Source organism: Harpia harpyja, chromosome Z (assembly GCF_026419915.1).
Source record: "Harpia harpyja isolate bHarHar1 chromosome Z, bHarHar1 primary haplotype, whole genome shotgun sequence".
In the NCBI taxonomy this organism is placed as follows: Eukaryota; Metazoa; Chordata; class Aves; order Accipitriformes; family Accipitridae; genus Harpia; species Harpia harpyja.
In genome coordinates, this window is record NC_068969.1 from 3,062,419 (window position 1) to 3,089,117 (window position 26,699).

At 36.2% G+C, this 26,699-nt stretch overlaps 1 long non-coding RNA gene across 1 annotated transcript; it reads right to left on the minus strand.

Annotated features, from left to right (window-relative positions):
* Positions 1-14,639: 14,639 nt before the first annotated feature.
* LOC128137843 (uncharacterized) lies at positions 14,640-26,085 on the minus strand. The gene is made up of 3 exons (XR_008233874.1): positions 25,895-26,085; positions 17,055-17,228; positions 14,640-14,692 (listed from the first exon to the last, which is right to left on the minus strand). It is a non-coding gene; the product is annotated as an uncharacterized LOC128137843 (long non-coding RNA).
* Positions 26,086-26,699: the final 614 nt, after the last annotated feature.

The window sequence follows — 26,699 nt, forward strand, 5'->3', positions numbered from 1 at the left end:
GTGTAGAACGCTTTCCCCAGCAAAATTCTAACAGAAATACGTAGTTTGTTTTGGAAAATGCTTCTGTACTTTGCAGAGCTATAGATCTCTTTTCCACCTACTCTGACAATGTCACTGAAGACCAGCAGTGCTTAGAAAAGGATTTACAAAAATAGTAGGTATTTTTATTTCCTTTCATCATGTCAAAAGATGACTTAATGGATGTCAAGAAGTTAGAAAGAGAAAGCAAATTTGATTTCCCTACCCTACTGAATTTCTGCAGAAGCCAGCATAAGAAACATTGAAAAATCAAGATATCCAAAGGGGGAGAGAGAGCACATTCCCTGGTTTGCCTGAGGATTCAAAACTCATATAAAATTTAAGTGAGAGCAGGCTGCTTAACAAGTATTTGTTAACATTGCTGCCCTTAACAAGCTTTCAGGAATGAGTGAGAAAAACAAACATCTTTCCTTCTCAAGTATTTACATACTACCCATTGACTTACCTATGGCTACTTGTATCCAAAAGCTTTAAATAATTAGCATTCATTAGACATATCGTACCAGGATTATTCAATGATCTCTTGATAAAAATCAGATTTTACAATTCTGTTTCTCAGTCTTCTTATTTCTTCAGTTTCACTCCATTCGTATTAATGAGATCAGTATCCTACACAAGCTTTCTCCTCCCTATCCAAGTCCTACACAAGCTTTCTTCTCCTTATCCAAATTTTCCTATTAGAGAGAGAAAGTACATGTTTTCTTTTTAATATAATTATTTGAATTGTATAACACAGGTCATCCCATCAGGACAAGCTACGACACTGAAAATTTTTTTAGTTACCAAAGAAAACCACATGTAGCTGGTTACAAAATCCCATGACGTAAATAAAAACATATAGGAAAAAAATCTTAATAGCTAATGCATTTTTAAACAAAACCAGTTTTGAACAGTAATTAAATCCACTTTTCAGGAAAAAGAAGGTGGATCTTACTAAAAATGAGGGTTGTTTATTTTTTTTTTAAAGGAGGAATATATTCTTTCTTCTCAACAATTTCCTGATACCACTGTCATTTTACAGAAATTTGGCACATAGTAAGATACAACAAAACTCAGATTCAGTTCTTACTAAAGAAAGCATCATGGAACCACCACTACTCATTTTACATCTGAGCTGTTTCACATGGGAATCTCAAAGTGCAATCTTGGAATTTGGTCTGGATCTTTGATTACAAAACAGAAATAGTTTTTAACTGTCCTGGTTGAGCACAGTTCTAATGATGAGCCCTGCAGAATAGATGGTTAGATAAGGGAAGGCAGAAAACTGTGCTTGTGTTTAAACTCTCATTATTCAATTCCTCAGACAAAAAAAGAAATCATAGCAAGATTAGAAAGATAATATTTATAAGATTAAAGATCCATAATGAGAGCCAATTCACATGGCAAGGGCTGTCACACCTCTTTGTGACTTCCTGATGAGAAATATACAGGTATATGCAGACCCAATACATTACATCAACAATAAACCTGATAAGTCAAAGAAAAAAAAAAACGCAGCACATGTGACAAGATGCACTGTACATAGACCAAAGCCAAAGCCAGTGTTTCCTGGATATGTTGAGCTGATTGTGTTCACCCTGTTCTGTCCATCTGTGGGAAGGATTGCCACCATCTAATAACCCGTAAGCTATTTAACAGTGCTGTTTACTTAGCCAGGTCTCCAACACTGCAGGAAAATGCAGTCACCTGCATAACATGTTTGCCTGTAAAAGGATTTGCCCTGGAAATCCGGGGTTTAGGTGGGCACAGTTACAGTGCCTCCACAGGAGGAAAAATCAGCAGAGAGGAACCACAGGACAGGAGCGTGTATAGGGCGAAGATGGACAGAGAGACAGATTAAAAAAAAACCACTTTACATTTTTGTTCCTCATATTTCAGAGAAACAGCTCAGTCTTTAAAGAACAGGGGTTTTGGTTTGAGAAAAGTCAGCATTCAACCCAAATCAATATACATTTGTATTAGTTTTGGTTCTTTTCAGTGACAAGTTCTGAATCTTACATAGCTGTACCTATACCTATGTCTCTATTCATTTAGTTTAAAAAAAATTAAAAAAATTCAAAGTCAACCTTAAATTCCTCTTAGACTTTCTGAATGAAAATTATATACCAGCCTTCAAACAGATTTATAGAATACATCTGAAGACTTTTCTTATTAACACAAATTAAAGAATGTATGTTTTACTGAAGATAAATACACACTAGAGAAAAATCAATTCTATTTACCTTTTTCAGTGGAAGAGATTCAACACAACCACCACTTATGTAAAAAAAAAAAAAATAAAGCAATACATGCAAAACATAGAAACTGCTAATTCTGTTTTACACTAAAAAGCCGAAGAATCCCCCACCCCCCAAAAAAACCAAAACCGAAGTCTCAGAAACAGCCAAACCCAAATCTTATCTTCCAGTTATACATATCTTGTTACAAAGCCTGTTGCAACAAACCAAATAATAGAAAATTGCTAGGGCAAGCTAACTCCGCAATCTAAGAGCATGCTGTTTCTCAACGGGATGGAAGCAGTAGATGCTTGTCAATAAGATGTGTCATGCTATGTGAAAAGTGTCACTGGAGGCAGGACACACTGCTCCCAACTTAGGGTTGCTTCTTTCTATTCACCTATCCTATACTCTCTTTTCTCCTGGATGAAGAAGAAAATGCATATATTTCAGCTTAACAGATGTGTTCTCTATAATTCAGCTTTACAGTCACTTTAGAATTTTTTTAAGTTTGGGGTTGTTTTTTTTAAAGCAATTACTATATATGGAAGGTAGCAGAAACTATGTGACAAAAACAGACCCCAGTTTTTTATTTCATGCTGCTGTTTTCCCTCAAAGTAGTCACCAATAGAGTCTTCTTATTCAAGTTATCTGTTGAAAAGAACGGACTGCACCTATGTAACAGTAATGTGTAGCTATTAATGGGAGATAGTCAAGATTGTAGGTAGTTAAACTGTGAGATTAGACCATCTGTTTTAACCTCTAATAAAATATGAGCAAGTCCCATGTCTTCATGGGACAGTAAGCTGGAATCAAACTCTATAATGAGACTGCTGGTATTCAAAGAAAGGAACAGAACCTGAATTTTAAAACAATTAAAAGATGAACGACTAAAATGGTAACAATGGAGAGAATCAGGGTCACTTAAACAGCTCAGGCATAAATCTTCTGGGGCAGGATTGGCAGGTAGGACCAAAGGGATGCTTACTTGAACCTGTGGGAATAGCAGGTTAGCTAGAGGTTTTGGTGCATCTTTTAATTAAAAGCTCTCCATGTTCCAATATAATGCACCAACTCATTACTTTATACTTCCTGCCTCTTTTCCAAAGGTATCCTGTTGCCATGAAGACAGCCTTAGTTAATAGCGTTTTCAGCTGTAAGCTTCTCTTAATAGATATGAGTACTAGACTTTTTTTGTAATACCTTAAAGACTAGAGCATGGCTCTAATGAAAACACTAAGAAACCACACAGAAGAAATTGTCAATCTATAGGGCTCCAGTGACACAATGGTTTTTGCAATACTTTGCCATCAGTCACATTCTGATTCACATTACATTGCTAGCTTCCTTCCCACACTGCATGCCACTTGAAGAGACAGTGGATTTGTAATAACAAAGCCTAGTAAAAACAATATTTAGAATCTTTCAGTTGCAGAGATTATGTATTACAAGTGCCTCCTATTTAAAAAGCAAGTTTCTGTTGCCTATATCTGGCAAATCCATCAGGGATTGCTAATTTAGAGGCTCTTGATTCAAATCTGTCTTTTAGTTTAAAAAAAAAAAAAAAAGAAATATTCATTTGAAATTAAAAATGGTTAGATGCTGTAGTTGTGATTGTGCATAACCACTACCCTCAGTGAAGAGGAGGTTTTTTTATTGTCTGGAATGCACAGTCCTACTTTACAGCTGCTGGAGGTGCCTGCTGCACAGAACAACAGCTTGTTTCCCTATATGTATAGGTTACTAGCGTGCGAGTGCTTTCTTGCCTTTCATATCCACAATTTATTAAACTTCCTCACAATTCCCTTGTTGTAATAGATACTTCTACTGCACTGTATGTAAAATATTTGGAGAAAAATAAAAATCAGGGATTATGCATGAAATTGAACACCATGACAGGATTTTTCCATATTGGTCAGCAGTGCTTTGACAATTGTAATTGATCATAAAAAAAAGTCAGTGCTTTGCAAAAAATGCCCTACCTCCAAGGCTGTGGTGACTTAAAATGACCAGGCAAATACTGGGTTTGCCATGGGAAACACGGTCCTTATCTCTCAGGTTTTGGAAGGAAAATATAGAGGTTAAAATTAGAAATAATGTCCTTCCTGTTACAGGTCCTGTTATCCTTTTTACATAGGTATTTGTGTCACCACTCAAGTACAGTGTTTGGGTCTTTTCTCCAGACAGCAACTAAAGATAAGTATTTTCATTTTCACAGTTCCAGTAGTAGTCAACCTGTGTCACAAGTCACTCCAAGAAATGGCAAGACCATACCTTTGGGATGGGTGGCTCAGAAAACTTAATTCTTTTGAAGATGACCAGAAAATTCTCCACAGTGACTGGCCCTTTCACTGCTCTTGTGTGAAAATCCCATACAGTGACAAACTAAATTATGTAACAATATCCATCTTCCAATAGTAAAAGTCAATTTAAGTAGTAGCAAGCAGCTACAGAAGATAGAATAGATGCAACTATGAAAAATCACCACCTCATCTGTAAGATTACATATTTACAGTGTATAGACATATGCAGAAAGTTTAATGTTTCTCTTTAATCAGTCAGACCTAAAACAGACTTACTGCTGCTTTCAGTTTCAGCCAATTTCCATAATAGTTTCAGATCTTGTTTTGGGAGCTTAATTTATTAACTGGCTTCTCTTCAAGAACTACAATGACAGCTCTTCTATTTCAACCAATTAGCTCATCCTGTGCATTCCATATTTTCTTAAAATAATCTAAGCTATGTTATTAGGTATACCAGATGCAAAGCAAGTGAAAAAAAAAAACCCAAACCAGATGAGGACACATACTTCAGGAGAGCAGAAAATTCTCTGGAAAACGTTAGTAAGTTAAAGCAAAAAGCTCCTGAGTAATACAGTTGTTCAGGATGCAAAGAAATAGTTTCAATACTTACACAAGTATTAATGCAATTGGTTAAATTTAAACATGCTCACACTCCTTTTATTTACTCAGGGAAGACACAGCCATTAGAGAAAAGCTAAGTGAAATCTTCTAGAGTTCTTCAAAGAAATCAATCACTGTATTTGTTAAAATCACCTAAGCGTACTATAATGGGATTTTTCAAACCTCTGACATCTCACCAAAGGCTCTTCATGAAAATAAGTTCCCCTAGAACAAAAAGAAAAGTCTTTGCATGGACTAATACATTTAATAAATAAAAAAGGTTAGGAATAAGCAGACAGTTTTCACAAAGGAGGAATATTAATTAGGTCACCAAGCACCTTTTGTGGAACTGGTACTGTTCAACACTTGCAAAAGTGTTCTGTAAGAAAGGGTGAACAACACTGAGTTTTCCAGCGTACTAAAATCTAAAGCAGACTTCAAGGATCTCACTGAGTGACAAGGATGAAATGAAGACACAATGTCAAGAAGTGTAAAGCAATGCATAGTCAGAAAAAATCACTTTGCTTACCCAATGACACCTTTAAAATTAGCTGTTGCCTCTGAGATAATACATGGAAGATTATGCTCTTAGAGAACTATCAGAATAAGACCAACATGAAAAGGCACTCAAACCATAAAAAAGTATTAGGAGAAGAACTGAGAAGAAACTAGGAGATTAGAAGATGTTCTGCTACTTAATAACACTCTCATGGTGAATACTTTGGGGAACAGCGATTTCCCACTGTCCCACCTCAAAAAACACAGATGGATTGGAAATGATAAACAGAAGGGGAGAAAAAACAATATGGAATGCAGAAAAGTTTTCATGTGGGAAAGACTGAGAAGACAGGGATTCTTCAACCAGGAATAGTTAACGATAAGAGATGGGAAGTTTGAGAGAGTTCTGTAATGTAACCGAGCAGCAGTTATATTCAAAACCATAAAGAAATACTTGCTGTGGAAGACAAAGTAAAAAATGCATTTTTTTAAATTAGATTACTTAGTAGAAGATATGTCAGTTGGTGGCTGTGAAACACAATGATCCATCTGGCAAATAGGAAGCTATGGTGGCATCCAATATGAGCTTATAACTTTCTGTAGCGCAACTTAAAACACAATTGGCCAAAATCTGTAAGGCAGCAAAACTTCAAGCTTGGGACCTTCATATCGGACATTAACAGAAATTTCTTCACTAGGTAGTGCAGCACTGGAACAGGTTCCCAGAAAGACAGTGGGTTCTCTGTCCTTCGGTCTGCTTCACAAAGCCATGGCTGACCTCATCTAGGACCAGGAGCAATCTTGCTTTGCGCAGGAGCTTAGACTAGACGATCTCCAGAAAACCTTTCCAGCCAGTGTTTCTGTGATGACTCACTCCACAAAAATTATTTTTCTATGGTCTTTGCCTAAATGATCACTACAGGTCATTATCTGAAACAGTATTTTTTGATATGACTTACATAAACGTTCTCATGTTCTCTTTCAATTGGGAAAAATATCTCAAATGAAGTTTGGCTTGCAATCCTTTATGCCAGTCCCTTTTCCTAGCAAGAAGGCCTACTTTCGTCATACAAGGTTTCATGTGACTTGCTAGAGCTGTTTATGTTGCTTTTGGTTCTGGTGACATTTTTGTTTAGCACTAATTTAGGCTTCTCTATGCTCTGCTGTACATGGGCAAGCATAAAGTTCGTACAAATAGAAGAAACACTCAGAGCAGAGACTATGGGCATTTAGTCTCGTGAATTACAATTACCAGATAGCAAAAGCATTGTAACAGGAACACCCAGGGGTCCCCTTCCACTCTCTGATTCTGTGAGTGACTGATAAACTGAAGTGATATGTAAAGAATTTCTTTTGAGAATATTAAAATATTTTCTTTCCATACAAAAATCTGGAACTGGGAAATTAATTTCAATTAGAATGACTACCCATCCACATGTCAAATTAGCTGATGAGAAAAAGATTTTCATTTTTTGCTCATCCAAAATACCACCATCACTAGAGAATGCAAGAAATCTTTCATTGTTTACCCTGTCTTAGGATAAGAAGTAAACTGTGATATTTTTATGTCAAGATTCTCTCATTAAAAGATTCCTATCTCTACCAGATAGTTATGAAATAGATCCTGTTCTCTAAGGTCTTGTGCAGGGAAAGTGGGAGAAGGTTCCAACTCACCAACTATCATAAATTTCATCATCCCTCCTTCTGGAAAACAGTCAGATAAGTGGGTTGTTTCTCCTTTAATTAGAAAGTAAAGGGCAGAATTGAGAAACTGTGGCACATTTATCACTCCATATGCCAGTGTAAAAGAATGCCAAACAGACTCAAGCATTTTAAAAGATGTCATATAAGTGTTTAGACTAAGCTAAACAAATATTTTCATCCTGTTTTAAATCAAAACACCTATGATCATAAAAAAGGTGGTTTTGTCCCTGTCACTTTTTACCATCATTTACTTCAACAACTATGTTTTAAAGTAATTTTAGCCTGATTTTTTTTCTATCCATACAAAAGCAATTGTCTTAAAAATATTCCCTTGTGGGGGGTTTTTTTGGTTTGTTTTTTTTTTTAACTAATGGTCTGTATGACTCACCATTTTTCTAATGTTTTTATCAGTCTGTCCAGGCAGTCTTTTTTTTTTTTTTAACCTCTCAATGTTTTCCAGCTACTGGTCTATTATAGCTGGCTTAAGATCCTCTTCAAAACTACTTCTACAATTTCAAAAAGATGTCTGTTTAGACATAGGTGATATAACTTTTTTTAGCATAGGAAGGGGAATTTAATAGTCTCTGTTTACTGAACAGCTCTGACTCATCTTGTCCAAGCTGTCTGTGCTCTCAGTGAGGTGGAGGCATATTCTGGAGGGTGGGGGCGGGGAGAAGGAAAAAAAAAACCCAAAACCCAAAAAACAGTGTGCAAGAGAGCAATGGAAAGCAACTGTGATCATGTCATTAGAGATTTTATTCCAAATTATACACAATGGGGAACTGAATTAAGATCTTAAATACCCAGCGTTGTGTTATATTTTCCATGTTCAAAGAGCAAAACCATGTGCTGACATCCTAATTGGTACTTTATAAAGGAAATACGCAAAGGAAAAACAGCATCACTTAGATAAGAGGCAAAACACTCATTCTGCATCTTCTCACAGGCCTGTCTCCCAGCAGCATATTTGTGTTTCAAAATATGGCATACAAAATTCATAGCTACTTATATCACACTTTTTTTTGGTTTTGCTTGAAATTTTGATAGAATTTAATTTGATTATCTCTAGCAGATAAAAATCTAAATGCATGCTTGATTCTGTTGCTCTAAATACTCTTAAATCCAAATACCTAATTTCTTCTATACCTACCTCCTTCACAAAAGTCAGTACATCTACATAGGAACTTGGCTAAAAGTGATTTGTAATACTTTCTTTCAGAATTGTGACTGGTCCCCTTCAAAAAGTAACAAGGATTTGTCTTCTAAGGTTTAACTGTTATAAGCAATTCTGTAAAACTCTTGCAAACATCTCAGCCCTGCATATAGTATTGGCTCAGTCTTCAGAACTAACTTTTCACTGTCAATCACACAGCTTGTCAGATGAAAGTGAGACTATTGTTTCTATCCCGTCTCATCCAGTTCATTGCAAAAGGCTGCTGTTTAGCTTTCCTAAGTTATTTCCGCATCTAATGTCAGAATGAAACAGCAGGTTTTTAAAGTGCCCTACAAAGGAGACTGATTTTGAAATTAAAGATCCAATACCTTGTTAGACCCATTTAGTTTTTCATAGAGCACCAGAAAGACCTAGAGTTCTGTATTTTCCTCCTTCTCTTGATGAGTCACTGCTTGTGACACCGAGACATTGTGCAGACTTAGTGTCTTTATGAAGATTAAGTAGTTTTATGAAATGCAATTAGAATGAATTTGTACTTGTTAATTTGTAATTACATTCAGAACAAACTTTACATTAACAGCAAAATTAGAATGTAACAATAGGGAAATACAGTCTGCCAGGTTATATCTGTCCTGTTCATTTCCCTATAGCAGTGGGCAGAGATTCAAAAGACAGCATTCCCTTCTGATTTCAGCAGTAATCAATTTATGGCCTGAAGCAAGAAATGGTAGCATGCAGCCAGGTACTAGGGCTGTCTCCAAAAATACACGGATATGTGGCTCATACAGCTACTGAATCAGATGCATCTCACTGGCTCCATTGAAGAGTGTTTCTGGATAATCCAGTAAGTAAGCAAAAGAGTTTTGAACAGGAAGAGTTCTGGGAAGAACAAAACCTCCTGTTTACTGTTCATTAGATGAGAAAAGGAACAAGTTAATAGAAAAGTTGAGGTTTGGGTACTAACCTACAGAATGCACTGCTCAGGCAAGGACAGACATGCAGTCCAGCCAGCCCTCCACCCATAGATTTCTCAAAAATTGATCTTAAATATCTAGACTAAGATTTCTTTTTGTTGTTTGGTAGTACTTCTTGTACCTCAGTCAACTAACGCTTAGCATTCATCTTACCTAATTTTCTTCGGAAAGCATAGCTAAAAAGCATAACTATTCACAGTCAATATGAGGTACCACTATTTTATTGCCACTTCTACCTTTTTACTTGATTATGTTCACCATTTTGGCAAAAAAACCCACACCAATTTCTTTGGACTTTCCTTCAAGGAAGGGTTCTCACCAGAAAGCTCTAGCTTGGCTTTTCTGTGGCATGCTGTATGTTTCTACAGGACACATTGCTACGGGACTGCAAATGCTTACATCCATGCCTCTAGCACAGATTAGACATACAGGCAAAAGACAATACTTCCTTGGTTCTCCAAAACAGGTCACTCAATACTAAAAGAAGCATTCAAAACACTCTTTTTTGTCTGATATTTTTAACCATACAGAAATAATGAATGCTAATTAGTATGTCCAGCACACTGTGTTTTAAGGTAAGCTATTTAATTACAAAATTTCCTCAGGAGCTCTGCACTACACTGTAATTCAACAGTGAAATGCATACGTATGCAGTAAAATACAAGACACTTTGCACATGAAAGTTTCAGTTATTTCACATACAGAGAGAAATATTCAATGTCTCCACATGGGTATGTTCACTATTACTGCAAATTATATGCAAAAAGTGGGGATACGCAAAAAAGAAGTAGTGGCTGCAGGCAGACAGCTCGCTCAAAAGGAGCGAGAACTCTGAGCAGCCCATTTGAGAAAAAAATTTGCTGCTCTCACTTTTGCAGGTCAGTGACCTAGCAGATGCTGCATTCATGACCTGCAAGAAGAGGGCAGTCAGTCACTTCGAAATGCATACAAGGAAACTTCTTAAACTATTTAATGTGTATCAACAATTACACTCAAAGAAAAGCAGTGGAAGAGCATTTCAGGACTGTTCAGAGAAAGTTTTAATTAGACATGGTCAGAAATTTGCCAAACTCATTAGTCTGTTGGCTATGACAGTTGGCTGCACTGTGAAATCCACTGCTTTAAGTCCTTGTTCTGTCATTCTCCCATATTCCAAGGTAAAAGCCTAGCTGATGGCCTGCTCTGTGGCCAGCTCTTTCCTAATGCATGTATTTCATCTTGTGCAAATATTCACGATTCAGACAAAGATTTTCTAAGCATGGATTTCAGGTACTTAGAATCTTGGCAATATAAATACTTACACTTAGTTATACAGCTCCAAAAAGGACAGCTGTATGGAAACCTCTCTCAAAACTAGACAAGACCTCAGCCATAAAGGCACTCGTTTAGTATAATGGGAGACACCTGTTTCTGGAGGGAACACAGGTCTTAATATTTCAGGTTATTTACTGTATTAATATTTTCTCACTCTTCTCAAAAGTGTTTTTAAAAGTCTTGGTATCATCTCAATGAAGAACAGGGATATTTTTTCTTTTTTTCCTCTAAAATTTTGTAGAATGAAAAGTGTTTCTGTGACCAGCTTTTAATATACCCAATTTGTGGTTATGCACATGCAAGAGTCTTGCTGGCTCACACTCATATGTGGCAAGGAGAACATTAAAACTGCTAAAGGTTACAGACAGTATTAAATAAGAATGAAAGGTACTCCTGAACTTATCAAAACAAAACTGATCATATTATATGAACTAATTATCATCAATTTTAATGCCTCAATATTTGGATCTAATCCAAGTTTTCCCACACAGACATTTCAAGCATGTTTGATATATCTCTGTCAACTCTTTCTAGATAGAAGTCTCTTATTTCACTCAGAAAAAGCTAAGGCAAACAGATCTTCATTTTCTTCATTATCTTGCAGTAGTTTGCAGTCTATTCTGATCTTCCCCAAAGAAACTATAATATTTACCTAGAGCTTGTACCAAGTATGCAAAACACTATTTCTGTTAAACTACTTGTTTACTAAGAGAAACTTACAGCACACTCATCTTCAAACACTCAGTTTTACATTCATATCCATTACATTTTAAGTGTGTCTATGCCCTGTTCCAACACCTTATGATTCAACTTTACCAGGTACAGTCTTTATGGTCTTTTTCCTTGGATTTTATAGAGTGGCCAGAGTTCTGCTTGAATTTCTACAGCATTGGGTTTTGTTTCACACTAGTTATAAGCAGTTAAGTATCACCTGCATACCAAAACATTTACTGTTACCTACTGATCTGTGTAGTCTGGGATACAGGTTTGCAAACCTGTATAGGAATGCACAAAAAATTCCTACAGAAAACAGGAGTGCAAGTTACTTGAAACATTTCAAGAGAACGTTTTTTTTTCTATTTTGCCTTACAGTACTCTCTCACCACAGCATACTTGGAAAAATAATGAAAGTGTTGCACAGTGGAAAGTACATTTACTCTAGCATGCAAGACATTTTTAATGCTTTTTACAGTCTGACACATCAAATGAGATAAATTAAATACATGCCAAGCATCAGCAGAAAAAAGCACAAGTGACAAACATAGAAGAGGAGGATGGAAAAAGCACTGGGGTTTCAAGGACATGGTTGTGGGTTTTCAGACACAATGCTACTTGAATGAATTTATTAAGCCAAGAACTCTCTTCATGCTAAGAAGTTCTTAAGTACCAATCCCTTTGTTGAATCCTGTACAAGGTAACTTGTCTTTGGCCAAACCTTTCAGTGCCATACCATGCAAAATAAAGCACTGTTTGCAGGCCAGTCATTTACATCAAGTTAGAGAATGCATTCTCTAATGAAAGAGCATTTTATTGCAACACATTGTTTGGACTAATGACACAGGTAAGTAAAGCTATTATTTCCACTGCCCTTCATATCTGGGGCAAACAAAAGCCAGGTGTTATGGACATTGCCCAACATTCCTGTTTGAAATGGAAAAGCAACTTCTTGTTCAAGGTCATATATTAAGGATAGTTTTACAAACTGAGTTCTAATAGTTACTCAGAACTAGGCACATCATCCTACTGTATACATCAGAATTCCTAGCAAGTAATGGCTCTGTAAAAACAGCCTTATCCGAAAAAAACCATGCTCCTGCCTTATTTAAAACCCATTTATCCACTCTTGAAAGGAATACATACTTTCAAATGATGCATGAGCACATTTACCAACATAGTATAACCAGCATGCCTCTGTATGTTGATATAGTATTTAGTATTGTCTGAAGCTTACACACAGAAGTCAAGGAGAAAGCAAACTCTTGGTTTCTAATATACAGTAACATTTGTCCTATTTAGAGGAACTTACATGCTAGTAACTTAATATTGTACATAAATTATTCATAGTAAATTTGAAATTTCCTAACACAAGTGATTTTAAAACCCAACCCTGATGTATCCTGTAACAGATACATGTTTCTAGTTGTTAAATTTAGGCTTTACAGTTTGGCTTTGTGTTTAGGCTTTTCTTTCCTGGAAAGTTTTAGTGTGGACAGAGAAGTCTTTATACAAGCTGGATATGATACCAGGATGAATTACCAGAAAGCATTCTCCAAATATTTTTAAAGAGAAATTATAGTCTTACCTGTTAATAACATAAGATTAAAATACAAATAAAAGAATGAAAATTTAATTTTTAATAGAAAATCTGCCTTCATTTTCACATTCTAAGGAGAAAAGAGAGAGAAAAACAGAACTTCTGGATTACCCAACAAGGAACAGATAATTTCCCCTTAAACAGACAATTTAAAAGTGGCACTGCAATTTTAAAATTGCATTTTTTAAAATCCAAATTAAAAATAAGTGTTTTAAGACAGGGAGCACTAATTTCATTCTCAGAGTACTGAATTAGCTTAAATACAAAGTCCATTAAAATGTAGATGGTTGTCCAGTTGGGGAAAGCAAGATATACAAAGTAATGGAAGTAAAATAGAGACAAAAGGAAAAGCTCCACTGTAACAAATAGGATATTATACTTCTATTATCCAAAGTACTCTACCCTTACCACTCATAAATGGTAAGGAGAGTCAAAATAAAGTCTGTTTTAGTATTAACATATATTATTCAGCTCCTGCATGCAGTCATAAATTATGGTCCTCATAAATGCTATACACAAGCAAAGAATTAAACTGTCAGGACAACTTTAAAAGCAGTCATGAACACACCTCAAACTGAGGAATTCTTCTGTATGACTTAAGACTATTACAGAGCTATGTGAGAGCTCAGAAAAAAAATAGCAGGTTTTTTTTGAGTTATACTAATTGATAAATTTAATTTAAAAGATCTAAATGAGAAATAATCTATACATTTCTTTGTAAACATCAGCACCTTCAAAAGATCAGGACTGTTACAGACATAAATGAAACCCTAGACTGATTTGTAATTCTCTTCTCCTAGAGTAAGCAAAAAAACCTTCCTTGCTGCCCTGAAAGAGGAAGACTGCTTTTCTCTCCCATCTCTACTGCTTTCCTAGCTCCCAAACACATTCAGCTGTTGCTTGCCTGAGGGCTGTCTGGTGCTTGTCTGCTGATGGAAGTAGTGACAGTTGAATTCAGAGCATGGTGTTTGCCAGGTGATAGAGCTGACTCAGCCTACCTTGCCTTCAAGCAACCCCAAGAGCTGGTCTGGAGAGGGGAAGAGAGCTGTAGGATCACAGGGAGGAATGAATGAGAATGAACAAGTCACAAGACCTACCTTCAATAAGCAGAAAACTGTTAATCCAGTGCATCTCCATCATCAAATTATAGCCCTGTTTAGTATTTCCTCTTACATGTTGATGAAATTTGTGTCCTACTATATATGATTTATACCATGTGTATGTATCAAACTGGAGACTAACAAATACTAAAAAACTTGTCTTCTCTCAGTTTCTGAAAGGTTAACCAGACGTTATTTTTGTCATCTTGGATGTATTGTAATGCTGAAGTTGTTAGTAAGAACTTTCAACACAAGCTGTAATTTTGGCAACTTTTGGCACTTATATTAAACTTTAGAAATGGTATTAACACAAAACCATCATTCTTCATGTATCAGACATGCCTGTGTTTCCACTTCCTTCTATTTGAAGTTCTAGCTTTGTGCTGTTTTCAAGTAAGAGCCCTTCCAACACTTTGCCTTTTGGCTTTATCAGGTTCATTGTCCATTGATGTTGTTCTGCAAAGAGGCATATGAGAAAGGACTGAGATTTTCCTTGCATGTTTTGTTGTACGAGACTGGCAGACGTACAACTTAGTTCACTAGAAAAGCCTACTACTCATAAGCACTTTGAGTTAATCTTTCAACAAGGACTAGTTTCTTCTCTCAACTAAAAAAGCATGAGTACAAGAAGAACACAAAGTGATCACCTTATTCTTCCTTTGGACTTCAAGGCTTGGTCTCCAACAAATAAATTGAAAGAGTAAGTCTGACTTACTAAAAAAACAAAACAAGAACCACAAACAAAAAAACAACCACCACCAAATGGTCTTTTTCTAATTCTCTGCAAAAAACCTCTTGCCAACACCTCACTATTTAAATATATGGTTCATGCTGTAACCTCGCTGAGTCAGACACACTGCCACTGCCATAACCTCGGCTGCTTGGCAAACTCAGCAGTGAGGTCAGACAAGCTTTGCAATTCCAGAAACTTTTGCCAAAAAAAAAGCAAGGGCACCTTAATAAAGGGCATTCTAATGACTAACAGGAGATATGTTCTCTTATTGCTTATATATAGGCTGTCTCAGAATCCATATTCTCCACATCCATTCATTCATTTTTTTAAACTTACCTCTTGTTTTTAACTTGTGTTTGTTTTTAAGGATTCAGTATAATCTATATACCATGGAAGCTCTTCCAGACTGTATATGTTGCTATAGGAACAGATTATTTCACTTACACAGCTCTCTTAAATGGTCAAATTGGGTAAATGCAGAAATCAACAACTGCAAAACTAAACTGAGTACTTTTTTCAAGTTCATTTTGAGCATACCAAATTTTAAGAGAAATGAATCAGCAAGACATTTGCCAACTGAAGGCAAAAGTCAGATCTGAAGACAACTTTAATGGGCATCTTAAATAATATCTTTAAATAAACTATATAACATATTCACTCGAAATCTGCTTGCTACTCAGTATATTATTTCTGGAATGATTTCTCACTAGAAAATAATCTTACAGGACAAGGTTACGTTTTACACTTATTGAAGAAAAATTCACAGTATTTCAGGAACAATATACAATGCATAAGCATGAGAAAAAATAATCTGTTTTCTTGTCAGTCAAGATAGATAAAGTGAAGTGAAGGCATGCGTATATGTAAGTCACGTGGTGATGTATTGCAGTGCAGGCACAGCAGCACAAATCCCGTTTTTGGTTCATACTGAACTCCAGGCCATAAAGTCACTTCCATGTGCACATGGGTTGCACATATCAGTGAAGAATATATTTGTAGGCAGTAAAAAGAAAGTTTTAATGAAGTTACACAATAACTTTTTGAATAAAAGGAAACAAATGAGATTCAGAATGATATCAGATTCTGAATTTGAACAGTTTGGGATTTTTTGTTGTTTTATTTTTTAAAAACAAAGGATAGGACTGTTTGTATAAAGCTAGACTAAGAGAATATACATTTGTCTCAACTTCTTAGCACTCAATATATTTGATCACCACAAATACCCTGTTAAAATTAAGTGAGGAAAGGAAACTTTAGGAAGAGAACCACTTTAATTATTAAATCATGTGCTGTAATAAGGGTTACATGGACTGACCACAAGGAAAAAGGCCAAAATGATATTTCTGTTGTAGGTAAGAAAAAAAACCTTCAGGTAGTCATCATATGTGATATTGTTCAAGTATAGTAAATACAGCATTGACACATTGACATTTAAACTGGGGTCGGGGGAGAATTGCTGTCATTATTCCATGGCCAGAAAATTACAACAATCTGGAATTCCGTGGAAAACATCTTAATCTACAAGCAAATCACTTTTTGGAGTTTTGTGATGCTAAAGGTTATAGACATTGTTTCACATGTAAGATCTATAAAGTCAGGATTAAAACCTGTAACTGAAAAATACCCACAAACAAAAAGGCTAAGTTTCTATAACACACAGACAATAACCACCATAACCACTCTTAGACATTTGAAATATTTTATGTTATCAATGGTATATCTAGATAATACTGTGGTATATTTTTGGCTAAAAGAACTTTAGATCTCTGAGTATTTTTTCATAGTGCAAGTGTTATTCATGTATTCATAAGCAGGTCACTAAGAACCTTATGTAAAATGGCTTCCTATTGTCATTTACTACTCTGATTCCCAACAATTATCCTGAGTAAAGGCATGAGAAACCTCAGGAATATTCCACCTGGACTTTGTATCTCACCTTTCTGAAGGTGTTTACAGTTACTAGAAAGAAGAGTATAACATTTACATCAGATCAAAGACAAGGTGGAGAAGAGCCAAAATTGCTTTTATGCACAGAACTGCAGCTGACCATTTCTTTTGCCTTCCCTTCTACATTAGCAAACTGACCAGTGGGGATGGGGCCTAGAAACCATGGGGCCAACAGATCAAGTGGTGATGCTTCATTCTGGGGAATGCCAGACTTACGGCTAAGCAATCTGCATGGAGTCTCTGGGTTGCCTTGTGCAGTGCAGAAGCCCTCAAGGCAAGTGGGAGTGGGAGGTCAGGCTGGATTTATCAGAGCTTGGAGAAAATGGAAGGGGAAAAAAAAATATTGAGTGTTATATTCTGAAGGGGAAACTGAAGTTTGCAATAAACTAGAGAGATGAAGGGTGGGTGACGGTACACTGAAGGAAGAGGATGAGAAAGAAAGGGGGGAAAAAAAAAAAATAAAGGAAGGTGCTGAAATAAACCACTGGCAACCTGATGTAATGAAAAGTACCCCAAGAAAGATAGGTATATGAACAATCTCGGACATTTGATTGAATTAAAGATGGATATTCTTCCATGAGTAAATTTTTGACTAGCGTTTGTGTCTGTCTGAATCCCAAAATCACTTTTTGGTACCTGCAGAATACACAAGACTTGAATTTTTGATGTTTGAAAAAAAGTGAATCTGTGACTGCATTTTAAATTCTAGTTATGCTGCAGATGCTCAAGTTCTGCAGCACTTAGACTAATTCACTTTCACTTCAGTATACAACAAGTATTCTTTCTTACACATACTTTATTCTTCATCCTAGAGCTGCATTAAGGATATGACTCACTCAATAATGAGCTGTCTCACAGGTGTTTCGCACATTTTAGTAACTTTCTAGCAGGTTAGGTTTTAACTGTATGTCCACAGGGTATGTCACAGGCAGAAAAACTTTTGTTGTGCACAACCAGAGGCAGTGTAAACACTTGAACTCACACTCTGCTCCTCCACAGGTCTTATTATTGCAGGCAGGACAAGCTCTCAGCTATGTGGAGCTGATGACATGCATCCGCTCAGATTAGACCTCTAGAGAAGCCATGCTGTAGACCAGCAGAAATTTCTACAATACATTAAGAGTCTCCTGCTGAAGAATACCCTAATATAATTTCTTCTACTTCTCCTGTGGGAAACATCTTTTGGTATTTTGCAGCTCTATTTTTCCCCAATGCTCTCTGTAAATGAAAAAATCATTTGCTTCATGATTCATTTTTGTCTGAGAATCTCTGCACATGTCACCATGTAAAAAAAAAGCACTCAGTGCCAAGCTGTGAAGTATCCTGCATTGCCAATGTGCTTTTGTTATTTGGTTACTTAAGCAACATACTATTTTTTTTAAACCCAAAAATGAAATCTTCGCAAGTCACAGAGGGCTTTAAAATCCAACTCTAAGATAGTCATAAGTGTCAGTCTATTGCTATTAGTGAAGAAAACAGTGGGGTTCTTTTTTTTTTTTATAGTTCCCAGAAAGTCAACAGGAACACTTGACATTGATTCTAGCTCTGGAATGAAGGAGTCTTAAAAAAAGTGAGATCTGAGCCAGCTTAATTGGCTTGAATTCTTTACAAGTCTGGCTTAAAGTGGGTGAACTACTCAGTCAATACAGTATTTTGGGAGGCTGTGCATTTTATTCTGAAAGCATGAGTTCTAAGCAATGACATTTCAATTCTCTTGGAAGACAGCAGAAAAATAGATCTGAGAATTAAGCCTCCTACGTGGCCAGAGACCAGCAACAGAATGCATGAAGTAGCTGCACTAATTTCTTCTGTGCTTCTGCCAATGAACTGCAGCGTTCACCTTGAGAAATACCTCCCAAGATGGCTTGTTATCAGACGATTTTAATATTCAGGCTGATAATAGTAGTAAAAATGTACACACTTTATAGGAATACTCTTTCTGTAGATATATACAAATATCAAGAACTAGTTATGAGCTGGGCAGATTTCACACGGCCAAACATGGGTACTTCCCATGTGAAATGTACTCCAGTCACTGGTCAAACAGTAACAGTGTCAGTTCCCTTTAATGATCCAGTATATGTATACATACACATATATAGAGAGGATTCTTCTTGTTCTACTTTTTAAATTCAGGGTACCTGTAAAGATGGAAGATGTCTTTTACTTAACTCGGGAATCTTTATGTCCTTAGTAATATGTAATTAAGTCTCCCAAAAATAGCTACTCTATAGACTTGGTAGCAGCATATTGAAATACAAACCTTAAACAAAGCACTTGCCTCTAAGCAGCCTGATAGAAGTATAGAGAAAGGAATCTAGTCCTGACCAGATCTTTAAAAACTGTTCTCCAAAATTCAAGAATATCAGAATATAACATCAAATTTGTGCATACATTGGCTACATAATGACTTACACTGAAAAAACGGTTAACAGCAATTTCCCATAGGTTGAACTCAAAAGTATCAAAGGTTTGTGGCCCATATATGCATAGAATCATTAGGTCACACAGAGTTAACAAAGCCCCATATAGTTGAATTCTGTGGTAAGGAGTTAGCAGAGCTGTACATCCCCTCCCAAAGGCCACAGAAGGAGCCTCAATTTCCTTAAAGATCAATACACATCTAAATCCTGAAATGATTAGAGCACAGTGACCCTTTCAAGAACTGCTGTCACACATCTTTTTAGCTTTACTGAAGCTTACCTACATCATTAGGACAACAGACTGTTTCTAACAAGGAAGTCAAATACATGCATTCTTCTATGAAGAAACATTTGTTATTCTCATTTACTATGAGAATAAGATAAACAGCTAGTTCAGGAATCATCTGAATTTTAACTATGTTTTAAGACATCACCAATTAGAACCCAAGAAGAGCACTAAAAATACCCAGACATGCAGCTGACATATCTCCCTGATTCAACGTGGGAGCCTTCTGTGCTAACTTAGAAGCAGTGACTAACACAACTACTTTCCATGTGTGCTCTTCCACAAACACCGTCATGTACAAGAACTATTTTTTCCTAACTAAGATTGAAAACTAAGACAAGTAGATTCCCCCCACCCCTCCCCCCAAAACAAGTAATTGCTAGGTCATTCAGGAATTCAGCAAACAGAACAAACATCCAAAACTTAATATATCCAGAAAGCAGTAGTTTCAAGTTGCTGGGAAAACAACTCTTCTGATCTGCGAATGACTTTTTTTTTAAGCAAAAGCTTTCTTGCATTTCCAGGCTTCTGGTAAAAGTCTGTGTTTTGGCTCTGACAGAACAGAAAATGAAAGAAGCAGTAGTCCAAGAAGTAAACAAAAAAAAATACTGAAAATTTCAGGAACACTACCAAGTCATAAAGAATGGAACTTTTTGCTCATGCATCATACAACACTTCAATATTATTGTTACTTCAGATTAAACTGAAATATGACCTCAACACTTAAGAGGTTTTACTGGACACAGCATTCATATGCCTGTATTGTTCAATTACTCTTCACTGTTCTCTAGTTCTAGAGCTACCTACACTCACAGACAATAGCTAAAAATCTCCATCTAGAGAAGACTCTGGAGGAATCAAAATATACCACAAGCAAGCTATCCCTTTTCGTTTCTGACAGCGAGATTTGTTAGAATGGTATGACACTATTTTTACAATTTTTATTAACACATAAAAGAAGGGAATCAGAAGAACATACCAACCTGTTAAACAATTTTCAGACACTCAGATATGTAGATAGAACAAAGAGATACATTAGAAGCAGAGAATTAATTACAAATTACTGGGGAAAACTATTTAAAGGAAAGCAAGGTACCATTCTAGTAGGAAAAGGTACCTAATAATCTTGTGAAAAATTTGCTTGTAAATCCATTATTTGTTTAGCTAAGAGCTGTCTTCGAAAGAATGAAACAGGAATAGATCATATAAAGTACATGTAGGACAAAAAAAAAAAAGCTAAATAATCCAGTTTGTATTTTTTTTTTAAATTACAGCTTTTTAAATAACCTGCATATAAGTAAACATGAATTACATTACAGAAAATGTCAGAAAGAGCATTTTATGTGCATCTGAATAGACCAAGGTGATGTGCATCCTGATCCTTCACCCAGTTGTCAGAATTTCTGATTCTCTGATACCAAGTATGGATTCCTACTAATCCTAAACATCAGGGCAAGTAGAGCATCATGCAAGTGGTACTCAAATTCAAGCAATCAAGTTCAAAAGCAGTGGCTTTAGAGCTGAGAAAAGTTGTAAAAACACTTCAAGCTCCTCTAATAATATTTTATTTAGCTTTTGAAATTAATTGCTTATCCACACTTTGCTTCTTTTTACTGGATTTCATCACTTTCAGCCTTTGGAACACAGAGCTTTTGCAAAATAAACAAATGTTTAAGGACTAGAAGTAAGCTAAACTTCACTGCTAACAGACTGTTCGGCTTTATGTGCCTCCATCTAGACAGTAGCTCAGTGGAGTTTGCACATGAACCACGGTCATGTCAGACTGAAAAGAATAACCATAACCCTTCAATTTAAAGAAATTCTGACAATTAGGAATTACTTTTCCTCAGTTTTAGTACCTGAAAAAGGATATATTTAATGTTGCTTTCTCCACAGCTGCATATTTGCATTCAGACAAGTTAACCTTAAGAAAACTGGACAGTGATTTACCCTCCCTAGTTATACACGGGCTACGCTCTTAGGACAAATTTCAGATCTTCTTGTGGAAGGTGTATTTCTTACCCAATGAAACTTTGCTCCCTGCTATACGTCATTGTCTAAGATAATTCTAAATGTGTGAAGCAATATTCCTTTTACCGTTTCCTGGAGGAAGCTAGTAGACCTGTAATTAAATAATTTATCCTGAAATGCATATTCAACTCTTCCATTTTTAATTTCAATTCATCATTGCTAATCCAACCAATCACCTACTTCAATTAAAATCATATCTGTCCATATCATTTGATACCATTTCCTTCATAAAACACTAACGAGATTTTGTGAAACATTCTGAGTATAAAACTGTACCAGATAACTTAACACTCCCATCTACAACATCTCAAAGATGAGGGATGAATTCTTAAAATTAAGATTCTTAGGGAATTATCATTTTTAATGTAATGAAAAGGTTTCTCCAGATTTAAGAATCTGTTATTTCTATTATTGGCTATGACACTAACACTTAAGATGAAAGATTTTACCGATTATACCGTTCATTTCTTGCTTTAGCATTTCACATACGTGCAAGAGTTTAGTTTTATCAGCTTATAACAAATTCTTCAAGGAAATTAAACAGTAATGACCTATTTTGTTTTGAAATAAGAAACACTCAAAATCCAAAGGATTTTTTACACAAAACGTACGCATAAACAAAGAGAGACAGCAAAGTGGTTATTGAGAATCTCAAAGTGCTAACAAGGCCAAAACCAAGAACATCTAATAACTTATCCTCTGGCAGCAACAAATCTTATACATATAAAAAACCAAAACTGCTTTATTAGCCACACTGGGAGGTTCAGTGATCTATATCCAGAAACTACTGTTGCAGCACCAAGATATTTAAAAGGTAAATAGATTCCAGTAAATCACAGAAACATAATACTCTAAGAAAAATGGCAATAGTCCAATTCAACTTTTGTAAACATTAGCAAATACTGACATGGGTGACTTTCAGCACTGAAGTATCACCTACTCACAGACAGTTAACCAGCTGAATTGAACAATGAGCAAACCCAGGCACAGATACTACTACACCTGGCTAAAAAAAAAGACTCTGTATTACACATGGGTCAAGGAGAGGGTGTGTTCACAGCAGTCAAACTCTGTGCTCTTAAATACCCATAGTTTTAAAAGAATAAGAACTACATCCAGAGAAGAGGAGCACTTTCAAAGAAGAGTTTCAGATAGATTCTGTCTGGGACTTCAAAACTGCTAACAATTCAATCATAGAAAAATCTAGGTTGGAAGGGACACCTGGAGATCATTTGGTACAACTTTTGATTGACAGCAGGGCCTTCAGTTAAGTTTTGTGAGGCTCTGTCAAGTCAAGTCTTAAATATTCCCAGCAAGGGAGATTCCACCATTTCTCTGGACAAGGTATTCCAGTGTTTAATAGCTCTTATGGTGAAGGTTTGTGGTTTGTTTTTTTTTTTCCTTATATCCAGACAAGTTTCCCCTGAAGCTGATTGTGTCTGTTGCCTCTTGTTCTGTCACCTTGTGAAAAGAGAGCATCTCCATCTTCTCTCCAACTTTTAGCTATTGGAAGACTATAGTCAGATCCTCTCTATTCTCTAGGCTGAACAAACCCAATTCTTCATTTTCTTTCAACCTTTCCTCATATGCCATGTTCTCTAGCTGTCTTGGTTGCCTTCTGCTAGACTCTCTCCAGTTTTTCAATGCATCTTGTGAACTGAGGAACTAGAACTGGACACCATATTCCAGATGTGGTGTGACAAGCACCAGGCAGAGTGGAATAATTACATCCCTGATTTGCTGGCTAAATACCTGCTGGCACAGCCCAAGACACAGTCTGCCTTCATTGCTCTAAGGGCACACTGCTGTTCATTTTAGCTTGCGATCCACCACGACACCCAGGTCCTTAGCAGCAGAGCTACACCTAGTCAGGCAGAACCCTGCCTGCACTGCTGCCTTGGCTTACTCTGTCCCAGGTGCAGGGCTCTATATTTATCTCTGTTGAACTTCATGCAATTCTTGTTGGACCTATCTTCCAATTAATTGAGATCTCTCTCAGTGATCAATTTTCCTCCTGGTACATCTGTTCCTTGTTCAGTTTAGAGTAATTTGTAAACTGCATAACTATGCATTCAGTACAGTCATCCAGATTGTTTATAAAGCTATTGAATGATATTGGACTCAGTTTTGTCCCCTGAAGAACTGTACTTGTGACCAGCTGCTGGTTCAGCTTTGAGTCACTAACTACTACCCTTCGAGCTTAGCAGGTTAGACAGTTTTCCACCTCTGCTCCAGTCCATCTCTTACCAGTTTGTCAACAAGGACATTGTGGCAGCCAAAGTGAATGCATCCATTCATGACATACACAAAATATACAAAACATTTATGAATGACTAATTAAGTTCATTCTATATCATACTTAGGGTGAAGTCAAATTAATTTGAAGTTTTGAACTTCTACTTAAAAGGAAAGAGAAACACCTTTTCAACAGAAATTAAAATTCACCTGTTTCTCTTTTCTATTTATCCAATTATAAGTGCACTGAAGTTTAAGATACTGTGTTCTGCAAAAGCCTTCAAAGATTGTGTAGCTACAAGAGATCCAAAAGAAAAATAATCACCACAAAAAAGATCTAATTTATAATTGCTGCTCTGCAAAGTAGTTCAAATCCTCTGAGGTTCTTCTAAATAAGGAAAACAAAGCCTTATGGAATTAAATGCAGAATAAGAAAGTAAATATAACCACTACTCAGGTGAACTGCAAATGTGGACTGCAGACATTTCAGACAGATCTACTTAGGTACTTCAGGGAGCAGCATTTATGGTAAAATAAACGAAACATTAACCCTATAGGGCTGACTAGCTACATGAAAATGGCCTTAAATATTTTTCATTTCCACTACAGCTATCTGTGTCTGTGAAATGCAGATAAGCACGGTCATTTCTAAATTAGCACAGAAAGTGTCAAAAAATACAAATTCTCAGTTTTTGAGAACATGATGCATTAATTAATTTTGCCATGACATTATAAACTATAGTCAATATTAAAAGCTCCAATTTTCACAGAATATGAATTCTATTGATTGTATCTCCCAATATAACAATTTCAAAGAAATCAGCTTAAGCAATGCAAGAAAAGCTAGGGTTCCACTGATAACAACAATATAATACAAGTGAGTATTTTCCATAAATGAGGAGATGCAATGCTAATTTGCCCTTCCATACATAGAATTAAGAATAACAATCTAGAGTCTCCATTTGGACTAGAACCTAGAAAGGACAAAGAGCATAAATTAAGACTATATGAGGGATAAAAAATTCCTCCTGATTAAGATCAGTGTTTATGAAAAATGAAGGAAGTTGTCTTAAAATTACATTTTTCAGGACATGTTCATTAATTGCTTGTCAGTTGTTTTCTAGGTCACCACCTTCACTCATCTTTATCCCATTTCACAGTCCTGTCACCTTGCTCTCCTCCCTCTCTTGCTTCAGGACATGAAGGGCCTTGCCTAGCCTAGCCAGGTAAGGGAAAGCAGTGGTACAAAGTACTTGTTTAGTAGCAGAATTGCAAGAAGGATTGTAGGAGACAAACTCTTTGTGCTTTCACACAACCCACACAAGCATCAGCTTAAAGTATCACTGTAATGTATTTTTCAGTGTCACTTGCTGTTTATTCTGCTTAATGATCCTTTTCATTTTTTTGTGTGTGCACTGAATTTCAATACTGCTTTAGTAATAGATGATGATGAGAATACGCAATTTAGTGGCTACAATAATTATGCTAATAAATAATGTACTGTATTGAAGCTATAACTGCCTTGCTTATGAACAGATTCAAAGATATTAGTATATTAGTAATAATTTAGGCAGTTAAATACACTTGAATTCAAGCTGTTGTATGTTGGAGTAACTTTATTGTACAAATTGTACAAGCACACTACAAAATCTCACTCACTTTTACAAACTACTATTTAATGAAATGCAGCTAAGCTACAGTTAACAGTTGATCAACTAAAATACTTGGAAATACCAAAGAACCCCTCCAGAATACATCGTGGGCATTCAGAACCTCAAATCATCACACACACAAACACACTTGACATGGCTTATTACCATCTACATGTATGATAGGAAAAAACAAGTCCTTAATAAATGTTATGGTTAGTCACGCAATATACTCTTTCAGTTAGAAATACTCACAAAATGGAATTAAAAATAAGGATGGTAAGGAAACATCCTGTTACAGTCATCGCCCCCGAAAGCATTATTACCATTGTAATTACTTGTTACTGAAGTTACCTTCGGGTGGTGTTTCATCACTTGCCTCACTACTTCCAGTGAATAGAGCCATTGACAAGCCAGCATCTGGTATTGCTCTAGGTTAATGCCACTGGGAACACAGCTAGAGTTCCGTTACCTTTCCAGAGCCACGCTTGTTAATAATTCAGGAGTGCAGAGCTGAAATAGGAAGTAATGAACTGGGGATAACCTACAGCTTCTATTTGTTCCATCCAATAATGGCACAAGGGAACAGCCTAATGTGTTGCTGTTTGATGTCTCCACAGAAGGGAAAGAAAACATTAAAGGTGGCTTTTTCTTATCACTTCTATCCAAATAGAGAAATTAAGGTGCAAATTCCCTAAAAGCTTTAAGGTGGGATACTAGTTTAAAGCATTCAGTAAGAAGAATGACAATGCTATTGGTCACTTCTGCAAGACAGTGGCTCCCAGCTCCCACAGGATTTCAGCTGGCAACATGCGATACTTGATCTCATATAGAGGCCAGTTCCCTGTAGCTCAGAAGTTGCTGGGGACAAAAAAACCCTACTTGGCCTGGGGTGAAATAGCCTGCGGTACACCACCTGCAGGAACACATCACGATTTTCGTCTCACAATGTTTCACTGCATCCCACAGAAAGATTAGTGTTGCTGTGTAAAAATATGTTCTCTCACACATTGCCAGTCTGTCACAGAAATCCCTTCCTGACTAGAATGAGCAAGCAGACAGAACCAAGGTGAGAAGAAAAGCCACAAATTTCAGTATTTAAGCAACTTTTCTACTTGTTTTTATTTCTATTATTGTTGCCTGGTAAAAATCAACTTGT